Source organism: Salvelinus namaycush, chromosome 35 (assembly GCF_016432855.1).
Source record: "Salvelinus namaycush isolate Seneca chromosome 35, SaNama_1.0, whole genome shotgun sequence".
Lineage (NCBI taxonomy): Eukaryota > Metazoa > Chordata > Actinopteri > Salmoniformes > Salmonidae > Salvelinus > Salvelinus namaycush.
The window spans coordinates 32,761,284-32,773,614 of record NC_052341.1 but is presented as its reverse complement, the minus strand read 5'-3'; positions in this window follow the sequence as shown (position 1 = coordinate 32,773,614).

Below are 12,331 nucleotides of genomic sequence, written 5' to 3'. Positions count from 1 at the left end.
CAGCATCATGCTGTGGGCATGTTTTTCAGTGGCAGGGACTGGGAGACTAGTCAGGATCGAGGGAAAGATGAATGGAGCAAAGAACAGAGAGATCCTTGATGAAAACCTGCTCCAGAGCGCTCAGGACCTCAGACTGGGGCGAATGTTCACCTTCCAACAGGACAACGACCTTAAGCACACAGCACAGGAGTGGCTTCCTTTTTAAATTATTATTATTTTATTTAACCTTTATTTTTCTAGGCAAGTCAGTTAAGAACATATTCTTATTTACAGTGACGGCCTACCGCGGAACAGTAAGTTAACTGCCTTTTTCAGGGGCAGAACGACAGATTTTTATCTTGGCAGCTCGGGGATTCGATGCAGCAACCTTTCGGTTACTGGCCCAACGCTCTAACCACTAGGCTACCTGCCAACCAAAATAGTGTGTTCCCTTACCAGGAATCGATCCCGGGCCACTGCGGTGAGCACGCCGCATCCTAACCACTAGACTATTAGGGGAAAAGTATTTGAATGTCCTTGAGTGGCCCAGCCAGAGCCCAGACTTGAACCCAATCGAGCATCACTGGAGAGACCTGAAAATAGCTGTGCAGCGATGCTCCCCATCCAACCTGACAAAGCTGTAGAGGATCTGCAGAGGAAAATGGGAGAAACTCCCCAAATACAGGTGTGCCAAGACTCAAGGCTGTAATCGCTGCAAAAGGTGCTTCAACAAAGTACTGAGTAAAGGGTCTGAATACTTACGTCAATGTGATATTTCAGTTTGACATTTTTAATACATTTGCAAAAAATTCAAAACATCTTTTATGCTTTGACATTATGGGGTATTATGTGTAGATTGATGAGGGGGAAAAAACTATTTCATCCATTTTAAAATAAGACAGTAACATAACGAAATGTGGGAAAAGTCAAGGCGTCTGAATACTTTCCCGAATGCAGTGATGGGTCATAGTATTTTGTAGTTCAAACCGTTTTGATAGCTGGAGCCACATTTGTAGGAAGAAAAGAGAAACCGCTCTGTTTATTACAACTTCCGTCTAGCGGCTACCGGAGGTCACTGACATCATTGTTCGGTTCTATGAACCAAATGCACATCCTTTTTTTTTTTGCTCTCGTGACCCCGTTTTCAAATCAGGCGACCCCACATGGGAGTTTGGGAAACGCTGCTGTAACTATACCTTTCTTTCTTATGTAATCACATAAAGCATGCATTTTCAAGATAGCATACGTACAAGAACGTAGGTCGTCACAGGTCTGTGGAGATCTGCAGAATCTTGAACGGCATTGATCCCTTGCACCATATACATTTAATGTGATCTCAACTGCAATCCAATTCCTTTGGTTCTGCTGTCAGACGAAGCACAGTGATAACACATTACGCTGACATTGTATTCCCATTTGAACTTTGCTCTGCTTTTATAGTTAAAAGCATAGTGATAACACGTAGGAAATTCAACTAACTTTTCGCTGTCTTTTTGAGTCGGTGAATATAGGTTGTAATCTCATTCATCATCGTCCCAACCAAATATTACCCAATTATCCACTTTGAAATCATGTGGGAGAGGCCCACATTTATTCATTGACTGATCTTGTCTTATGCTGTATATTTCCTTTAATGATCTGTTGTAGCTTTCGGACTGATGTAGACATAGTGGCACAAGCGCCTCAACGAGGAACTGACCATGGCTGCAATGTTCTACTTGCTGTACCCACGGGGATCATGTAAGCCTTGCATCCAAACCTTGTCTATGCTACTACCTCTCAACATCCCTTAGATAAACCCGATTGGTGACCACCAATCAAATAACTCTTATCTTCTCTGGTGTGGCTGTGAAATGTCACCCAGTGTGGGTTTGTCTGGTGACAACTGATGTGTTTCCTGGTGGTGGTGGTGGTCTACCCCAGGCAGGAGTGAGTGAGTGCCGGAATGGCTGAAGGAAGGGGCTGTGAAGAACTCCCTACCTACCAAAGGGAGAGAACCCAGTGACCACAGCCTAGAGGTCAGCCACAGAATACACTCCTCACCCTTCTCCTGTTTTATTCACCACAACAAAGAAGATGGGTAATAAACTGTGACCGATGCACTTTGGGACCAAATATCAGCCTGTTTGACAAAGAAAAACATCAGTCACTATCCCCCAAAATGTGAGAGTAATATTGACATTAATGACAAACGTCCTTGTGGAATAATTGTGAGCATAAATCTTTTGGTTATAGTCTCGATAATACTTTCCGTCAAGATGGGGTATGTATCTGCGACGCTCACGACCAGGAACCAAGGTCTGCTTTCGATCACCGACATTGTCGCGCGCTACAGTGCAGGCATTTGAAAATGTGCCGAGCTCAGCTCCATTTGGACTCTAGGCATTCTTGAGGAGTGATCAACGCTTCGCGGGGCCAGGGATGGATGGATGGGGAATGTGAAGGGAGCGCAATTTACGAGGAGAGGCGATGGAATGGTCTGCGGTCTGCATCTAAACAACGTTGAAACCACGTTTCCCCTGCAGCTCAAAGCCACAACATTATCAACTGTCTGGAAACTTGACGATTACAATCTAGAACTCTGCAACCTGGTCCTGAACTGTGGTTCAGGAAATGGGGACAGTTTCCATTGTAGTATGTCTGATACCATACAGATCTCTCTATGTCTCTTTGTACTGGTTCTGAGATACAGATGCAGTGTAGGCCTACCGCCAGTGCATGACGCTTCCACGAGCTTGATTGGGCTGTGGTTTCAGGCTCGCTTCGTCAGTGTAGACAGTGGGAGACATCTCAGAGGCTATGACCTCTAGGTCAGGAGTTCATCTCTCTCCAGTGTTTATAGACGCCACGTGTCTTTAGGAACTGATCCGTAAGGTAACCCGCCACGTTCAGATATTCTATCCAGTGGATTTACTATGTAGACCTGGTTTCTCACCTTAGATTTCAGGTTCCTCATTGGAGGGATAAGATGACGTCTGGCTCCAGGGCAGGTATAAAGATGACTCTGAAACAGCCTGAAATGTCAGTGCTTGTTTGGTCTGTGTTTGTTAACTACGTAGTGTATGTCAATAGTGACATAAAACGTGTGCGTGTCTATTCTTGTGCATGCGTGTGTGCTTGGGCGCAAGCATGTGTTGGTAAGTGAGAGAGAGACTATGAGCTTGCATCAGTATATGTGCCCAGGAAGGGGGGTGGGCACACATAGAGGTCCCCTGTCGTGCTGGTTTCTACGGTGACCTGAGAAAGGCTGTAACCAGGTCCTGCTCTTTCTCAGGCCTGATCAATGTATTACCACAAAGGAGGACATGTGTTCAACCCCCCCCACCTCCCGCCCCCTTCCACTCAATCCGACCAGCGTGGCCAGACACAGGCAGCCAATAAAACCAGGATTAGGAGGGCGTCTACACACACTGGGCTGTAGCGGAAAACGTTTCTGAACACGCCCAACTACGCCCTCCCCTCACACACTTCTTTTCTTTCATTACTTCTTTCTGTCTCTCTTTCTTATACCATCTTTCTCTCTTTGTTTATTTCATTCGCTCCCATTTTCTCCCCTTCCTCTGCCTCTTTCTTTCAGACCCCTCACTCTGTAAGCTCTTGACACAATGGGGTGTTCAGAAATTACTCATTTTGCCGGGGCAGTTCAGCCAATTCTCAATGCCCTTCAATGCCCGCCTCCCCCTGTCATCTGTCTTGCCCTGTTATGATAATGCAATGTGCTCCATCACAATAACAATGCTGTGTGTGTGTGTGTGTGTGTGTGTGTGTGTGTGTGTGTGTGTGTGTGTGTGTGTGTGTGTGTGTGTGTGTGTGTGTGTGTGTGTGTGTGTGTGTGTGTGTGTGTGTGTGTGTGTGTGTGTGTGTGTGCGTGTGTGTGTGTGTGCTTCTACATGTGTTCCACAGAGATAAAACTCAATGTCTCTGGTTTATTGTTTCACTCCAGAACAATGCAATAATGTTTGGTTTGCAATATGTCCCATCTGCAAGGAAACCTATCATGTGTTGTGTACTGTCATGAATGTCTGGCGTACCCTACCAGTAGGCCTCTCTGCAGCCAGAGACCGCATCCTCATCCATCTGCTCTGGCTCCCATCTCCCTAACGCTGTAATGCTAACGTGTCCTGGAAATGGGAGCGTTTGGATAATATCGCCGCAGCCTTTGTCAGGGACTTTGTAAGCTGGGGACAAAGAGCGACAAGAACTCTCCCCCAAACAAACCTTTTTCATTAGAGCAGCAAACACTTAGTCCCTTAGCTATGCAGCAGGAGCCTCTATTGGTGTGGGAGGCCGAGCCACTGTCACATAGGGAGGGAAGAGCCTTAAACCCTCGGCTGGCGGTCTCCAGCCGGACACTGAGCCCAAGCCTAATTAAAGGGCACTTAAGCCCCACAATGAGCCTCCGTGCAGGTTTGAGGGCGGCGGGGGTCTCAGAGTGGAGGGGCAGTATTCATGGCACTCGTAAACAAGGGTATGAGACAGAAACAGAGAGAGAGAAGAGAAGAGGGGCTATGTGAGAGAGAAGAGGGGCTATGTGCCAGAGACTTTGTTCACACAAGATGAAGAGTCAACAGCCAGCCCTCTTGCCATCCCCCTTAATAACCACCTTCTTCAGAGGGCCCTGTGAACACAATGTTTCTCCCACTCCCCTCCTCTTGCTCTCAATCACTGATGGGACAATGAGGGAGCCCCCCCTGCACCCCCTCCCTAGTCCTCTCAGCCCCCCCAAACAGACACTTCTTTTATTGAAATTCTTTGGTGTTTTAATCCCCAGCTTCCTCCAGGGGTAATAATGGACTCCCTGCGACAGCCTTTTCCAGCACCGATAACTATCATCCTCCCAGCCCAGGTCACAAGTCTACTCCTCCTCCAATGACAGCACTATATGCCTTTCCAGTCAGTGAAAATAAGCTATAGCTAGCACTGTAGCATTTCGAAAGTAAAACGAAATGTAATCTTAAATCAATACAAATGAGCTGATGAGTTATACAAAGGTTGATGGGAAGTCAGAGCAATCATGTTATTGTTCAAAGTTATACGGTTTACTCCAGTAACAGTGTCGTGTTGTATTTCAAGGTGATGCTACCTCAGAGCCAATAACAAATGTGTCCTTACAATCTCGTAGTGACCAACTTTTTTTTTCTTTATTGTCCAAACTATGGCTAGTTTTAGAATTCAAATGACAAGGTATTGATTTAAGTTGTATTTTGTCAGAGGGAGACAGAATGCGGAGTTGGGCAGAGACAGGAGGCAGTGGTTCCCAAACTGTGGAGTGCAAACCCTAAGGGAGTGGGGGTCCCCCCCAATTTTTTAAAATTATAATAACAAAATAAAATAATGAAGGTACTCAGTCCAGCTTTCAATGTACTCTTGAAAGTTGTAATATCAGAATTTTGAAATGAGGTAGCGCATCATCAGTTCCTCTTGTTATGTCTCAGAGAGTCCTGGTTTTCTTTTGTTGTTATTTTATTTAACCAGGAAAGTCAGTTAAGAACAAAGTCTTATTTACAATGACGGCCTAGGAACAGTGGGTTAACTGCCTTGTTCAGGGGCAGAACGACAGATTTTTACCTTGTCAGCTCGGGGATTTGATCTAGCAACCTTTCAGTTACTGGCCCAACACACTAACGAGGCTACCTGCCACCCCATCAACTAGCCTATGTCAGCTAATGTTTTTTAGCTAGGTTTTTTAGCCCATAGATTTTGTTGGAATGTTTGAGTCATAGACCACGCAGGGGGGACCCGGGCGCGGGATATACCCCAATGATGGAAGGGGGGCCTGAGTGAAAAAGTTTGGGAACCCCTAGTGTAGTGGACTGCATGAACAATGAGCATACTACAGTGCCCAACATCATGTGTTTCTGTTACATTATCATACGGCTTATGATGACTGTCCAATGTACCTGTCCTATCACCTTTCACATTTAGCTTGACTACATGTTAAATTGGTCCTCATTGCAGGTGTATCATTCACTCCCAGTCAAAAGAGTGAGGATGGGGACATCTACTGGTCACACAGGGTTCTTAAAGGTGGTACTGCGGAGGAGACTCCGTGACAAAAGGAAGATCATTGCTGCTTAAATCAATAAATAAGACTCTTATGCTATACATTATCCATACTACATTATCAATACCAGCAGCAATATCAATAAAAAGTATACAAATAACTGTAAATGTGGGCTTTTTCCTTATTATTGTATTATTATATCAATAGTAAATGACAATCATTTTAGACTATAAATGCATTCTGTCTCTATGGAAAATGTGGGTTTATGTTACAGAAAGGCCCTAGAGCAGAAGAGAGACAGTAATGCCAGAAGATAATCTAAGAATGAAAGGTATCTTATCATTAGAAGCTGTTATTACAGGCACGAGTCCTATTAACAGCGTCATGTTACGTTTGAAAGCCTTACCGGGAGAGCCTCGAGGGAAAGAAATGTGGTAGTGAAAGAGGTGGAAAAGGGAAAAAGTCTACAAAGACTTTGAAGCTTCAGTTGATCATCCACCGAAGTAGCCAGTTGTTTTAGGCCAGAAATCACATTTCCACCCACGTCACACTAAGTGTTTTTCGAACAGTAGCTCTACAATAAAACACAAAAGATATCCACAGTGGGTCGAAGATCGAGGCCCATGCTTCAGCTTATACATTACATTATTGACTCCTCATGTTTCCGAATTTTGTACGACAAGAATGTTGTCACCGCTGATGATGAAGAAGAGGAAATCACTGGCATTGACAGTGAATATATGTATGTCTATGACGGTTGATTGAACATAATATGAAGACGATCTCATTTGATTGGAATGGATTGGATTTGATCGCTTGATTTTATTCCAGTGTCATACATCACGGGGCTAATTAGACACTAACAAAACACAAAACAAAATACATTTTATATAAGAGTCTTAACCATAGCATGATTAACTACCACATTGTCACATTATATTGATAAGGTTGATTTATACAAATAATACCTTGCTCCTTCTCCCCCATCGAATATGCCCTTTCTGAAATAGAATTCTAGCCTGTGTTCGTCATGTAGCTAGACCACATCCGGGTGAGCACTAAAACATGTTCAAAAAAGAACATGTCTCAGATTTGGATATATGCAACCTACAGCACAATGCGCTTAGATCATGGCTGGCTTTGAAAATAATGACACAAGTATAGATATTATTATATGGCCATGAGTAGAGACTTGATAGGAGTCTTCGGCACTGTTATGGGTTTTCCATTGTTTTCAATGCCAGCTATGATCTCAGAGCATTGTTCTGTATTTGCATGTGACGGTAGATCTAGGTTTACATCTCTAACACACCGCTCTGTAACACCCAGGGCTATAAACATGATAAAATACCTTGTCATCTGGCCAAACACTCAACTTAATGCCACTCAACTTGGGGTACCCTTAGACAGTAGGTATCACATAACCACCCAGGTAAATGGAACATAGATGACCCCCTAAGCTTTAGGGAATGGCGTTCCCTAAATTAGTGTTTGGACTTATCTGGGGATCTAGAACATGACACTCTTGATCTTCTTTGTGAGTCTCAGGCATTAAAACACAAAGAGTACTCGTTCCTACCTGAGATTTGTGAGTCTCAGGCATCAACCTCGTCAGTCATTCTCACTGCTTCTACCCTAGAGGAGCCTCCACTATCCCACCACATAAAAGAGCAAAAGGCCTCCTTTTGTGCACAAATATCAAATTATGATTGAAATGATGTCAGAATTATCTAAAGAATGGAGCTAGACTATTTGTTTTGGTCAAATGGAGCCATTAGCAAAAATAGTTCTCTATTTGATAACACTGTTTTACTGTTGGCCTACATTATTATTTATCTACAGTGCCTACAGAAAGTATTCATACCCCTTGATTTTTCCCACATTTTGTTGTGTTACAGCATGGATTTAAAAAAAATATGTCACTGGCCTACACACAATACCCCATAATGTCAAAGTGGAACTATGTTTTAAGAATTGTTTACTAATTAATAAAAAATGGAAAGCTGAAATGTCTTGAGTCAGTAGGTATTCAGCCCCTTTGTTATGGCAAGCCAAAATAAGTTCACAAGTAAAAGTGTGTTTAACAAGTCACGTAATACGTTGTATGGACTCACCTCATCTCTGTACACCACACATACAATTATCTGTAAGGTTCCTCAATCGAGAAGTGAATTTCAAACACAGATTCAACCTCAAAGACCAGGGAGGTTTTCCAGTGCCTCGCAAAGAAGGGCACCTATTGGTCGATGGGTAAAAAATAAAAAAGCAGACATTGAATATCCCTTTGAGCATGGTGAAGTTATTAATTACACTTGGGATGGTGTATCAATACACCCAGTCACTACAACGAAACAGGCCTCCTTCCTAATTCAGTTGCCGGAGAGGAAGGAAACTGCTCAGGGATTTCACCATGAGGCCAATGGTGACTTTAAAACAGTTTAATGGCTGTGATAGGAAAAAACTGAGGATGGATCAACAACATTGTAGTTACTCCACAATACTAACCTAATTAGCAGAGTGAAAAGAAAAAACCCTGTACAGAATAAAAATATTCCAAAACATGCATGTTTGCAACAAGGCACTAAAGTAATACTGCAAAAAATGTGCCAAAGCAATTCACTTTTTGGCCTGAATACAAAGTGTTATGTTTATGGCAAATCCAATACAACATACTACTGAGTACCACTCTTCACCCTGGTTTCCCGGGAACCCCGCTTACCTCCCCCAGAGCGCTTCGATGAAGAGCCGGGCACCTGTCGGGCGTTTTTCTAGATCAGTGTTCGCTCATCATCGAGCTGCAGCCCTCCTCCTTCCCCTCGAACCGCTCTAAAATAGCGTACCTCATCACGCTGATGTCCGGGAGGACTCTCGCCTGGGCTATGGCAGTATGGGAACAACAGTCGGCCGTATGGTCCAGTCTGGAGGAGTTCGTGGCAGAGGTAAAGAAGGTTTTCGATGCTCCATTGTCCAAGAGAGGCTTCCCGGAAGTTACTCCAGCTTCGGCAAGGCTCCCGCAGTGTGGCAGACTATGAGGTGGATTTCCGCACATTGGCAGCGGAGAGTGCCTGGAACCCGGAAGCACTGTTCGACATGTTCCTGCATGGAGTTTCGGAGGAAGTAAAGGACGAGCTAGCTGCCCGGGAACTACCGACGGATCTCGACTCGCTTATCGCCATGACCATTTGGATCGATGGGTGACTACGGGAACGAAGGAAGGAGAGGAGATTCGATTTCACTCACCCGTCCAAGGATTCCACCTCGCCTCCGAGGTATCCTAGAAGTCCCCGACTTCTCCGTTGCCGAGTGAACCCAAGGCTACCCGAGTTCCCCCGAGAGTCTCCGAAGGCTGCCGATTCACCTCTTCCCGAGCCCATGCAACTAGGCAGAGCTAGGCTGTCTCCAGCTGAACAGCTATACAGGCTTCACACTAAGAGCTGCCTGTATTGCGGGACTACTGGTCATTTCATCTCCACCTGTCCACTAAAATACCAGGCTCACTGGTAGGAACGAGTCCTCTGGTGGGCCATACGGAGAACTTTATCTCTCCCCTTACTCGCATCCCTGTTCATGCCATGTTGCTGTCGGGGAACCAGTCGAAATCTCCCCGGGTCCTCATCGACTCTGGGGCCGATGACAGCTTCATAGACGCTACCCTAACTTAGTCCCTCTCCATTCCCATGGACGTTAGAGCACTGGACGGGTGCTCTATAGGCCGGGTCACCCACAATACCACCCCCATTAACCTACGTCTGTCAGGTAACCACAGGGAGACGATCCAGTTCCTGCTCATTAAGTTTCCTTAGGTTCCTGTGGTATTGGGATTCTCCTGGCTCCAGCGACACAATCCCCTCATTGACTGGTCTGCCAGTGCCATCATGGGCTGGAGCACATTCTGTCACGCCCATTGCCTAAAGTCAGTTCAGCCTGTCCCGGGACGTCTTCCTGGGGCCTCGGAAGTTGCCCCGGAACTCTCCTGGAGAACCAGATTTTTGTAAAAGCAGAGAAGTGCGAATTCCATCGCTCCACCATCCCCTTTCTGGGTTACATCATTGCTGCAGGAAGTGTTCAGATGGATCCCGGGGAGGTGAGAGCTGTGTTGGATTGGCCCCAGCCTATGTCCAGAGTACAGCTGCAGCAGTTCCTGGGTTGCGCCAACTTTTATCGCTGCTTTATCTGAGGCTAAAGCACCCTGGCTTCCCCCCTGTCTGCACTCACCTCTCCCAAGATTCCAGCGGCTGATCAGGCGCTCTGGGATCTCAAACACCGCTTCACCACAGCTTCCATCTTGGTTCATCCTGACCCATGGGGCGGCAGCGTAGCCTAGTGGTTAGAGCGTTGGACTAGTAACCTAAAGGTTGCAAGATTGAATCCCAGAGCTGACAAGGTACAAATCTGTCATTCTGCCCCTGAACAAGGCAGTTAACCCCCTGTTCCTAGGCTGTCATTGAAAATAAGAATTTCTTCTTAACTGACTTGCCTAGTTAAATAAAGGTAAAATATATTTTTAAAAACCATCCCGCCAGTTTGTGGTGGAGGCTGATGCTTCGGAGGTTGGAGTGGGGGCTGTCCTGTCCCAGCAGTCTGCCCTGGACATCAAGTTGCTTACCTGCTCCTTATTCTTCCACCGCCTCACGCCACGGAGAGGAACTACGATGTGAGGAATCGTGAGCTTCTTGTGGTGAAGCTCACAGGCTAGGTGGGCCCTAATGTTCACCCGGTTCAACTTCTCCCTCTTCTACTGGCCGGGATCCAAGAATGTCAAACCAGATGCGTTGTCACGATGTTCGTGCCTGACGCGGTCTGCACTGCAGTCCTGGAGTGGGCCCACTCCTCCAGGCTTGCCTGCCACCAAGGCTCCCGGGGGACCCTGGCTTTTGTGCGAAAATGCTTTTCGTGGCCTACCATGGTTCCTGACATCTCCGCATTTGTCGCTGCTTGCACGGTCTGTGCACAGAACAAGACTCCTCGGCAAGCTCTGGCTGGTCTCCTCCACCCTCTGTCTGTCCCTTACCGTCCCTGGTCTCACATCTCCCTGGACTTTGTCACGGGTCTCCCTCCGTCTGATGGCAACACCGCCATCCTGACCGCTGTGGATCGGTTTTCCATAGCCGCCCACTTCATTCCTCTGCCCAAGCTACCCTCTGCCAACGAGACGGTCCAGCTCATGGTGCAGCACGTCTTCCGGATCCATGGACTGCCCGTTGACATGGTCTCCGTCCGGGGTCCTCAGTTCTTGTCCCGGTTCTGGAAATCGTTCTGCACCCTCACTGTCCGCTGGGCTCCACCCCCAGTCCAACGGCCAGTCAGAGCGAGCCAACCAGGACCTTGAGACTACTCTGCACTGCCTGGTCTCCGCCAACCCCACCACCTGGAGCCAGCAGCTTGTGTGGGTTGAATACGCCCGCAACACTCTTCCCTGCTCTGCCACGGGCCTATCACTGTTTGAGTGTTCCCTGGGGTATCAGCCCCTGCTCTTCCCTGAGCAGGAAGAAGAGGACGGCATACCTTCTGCCGCTGTCGTCGTACCTGGAGGAGACCCCGGTCGGCCCTCCTCAAGACCACCTCCAGGTATCAACGACAAGCAGATCGCCACCGGACCCCGAGACCCTGGTATTGTCTTCGGGCAGAAGGTATGGCTGTCCACCCGGGATCTGCCCCTCTGAGTGGAATCCCGCAAACTCTCCCCCTGGTTTATCGGCCTGTTTCCCATCTCCAAAATCATTAGCCCCTCTGCTGTTTGTCTTCTGTTGCCCCGTACCCTTCATATACATCCCACCTGTGTCCAGAGTTAAACCCATGTCTCACAGTCCTTTGTCTCCTGTTTCCAGGACCCCCCCTCTCCCCCTCATCGACGGTCAACCAACGTACATGATGAGGCTTCTCCTGAAGGTTTGACCTCTGGGCAGGGGGTTCCAGTACCTGGTTGACTGGGAGGGTTAAGGCCCAGGGGAGAGGAGCTGGGTCCCCGCCAGGGACATTCTGGACCCAGGCCTCATTGTGGATTTCCAACGCCCGCACCCCGGTCAACCAGGTTGGCGCCCCTAGAGGGGGGATTACTGTAACACCCTGATCTGTTTCACCTGTCTTTGTGCTTGTCTCTACCCCCCCACCCCCCATTGTTGCCCATCTTCCCAATTATCCTCTGTGTATTTATACCTGTGTTCTCTGTTTGTCTGTTGCCAGTTCGTTTTGTTTGTGAAACCTACCAACGTTTGTTCCCCTGCTCCTGCCTGTTTCTTGCTCCTGTTTTCTAGTACTTCCCGGTTTTGACCGTTCTGCCTGCCCTGACCCTGAGCCTGCCTGCCGTTCTGTACCTTGCCTCACCTAACTGGATTATTAACCCCTGCC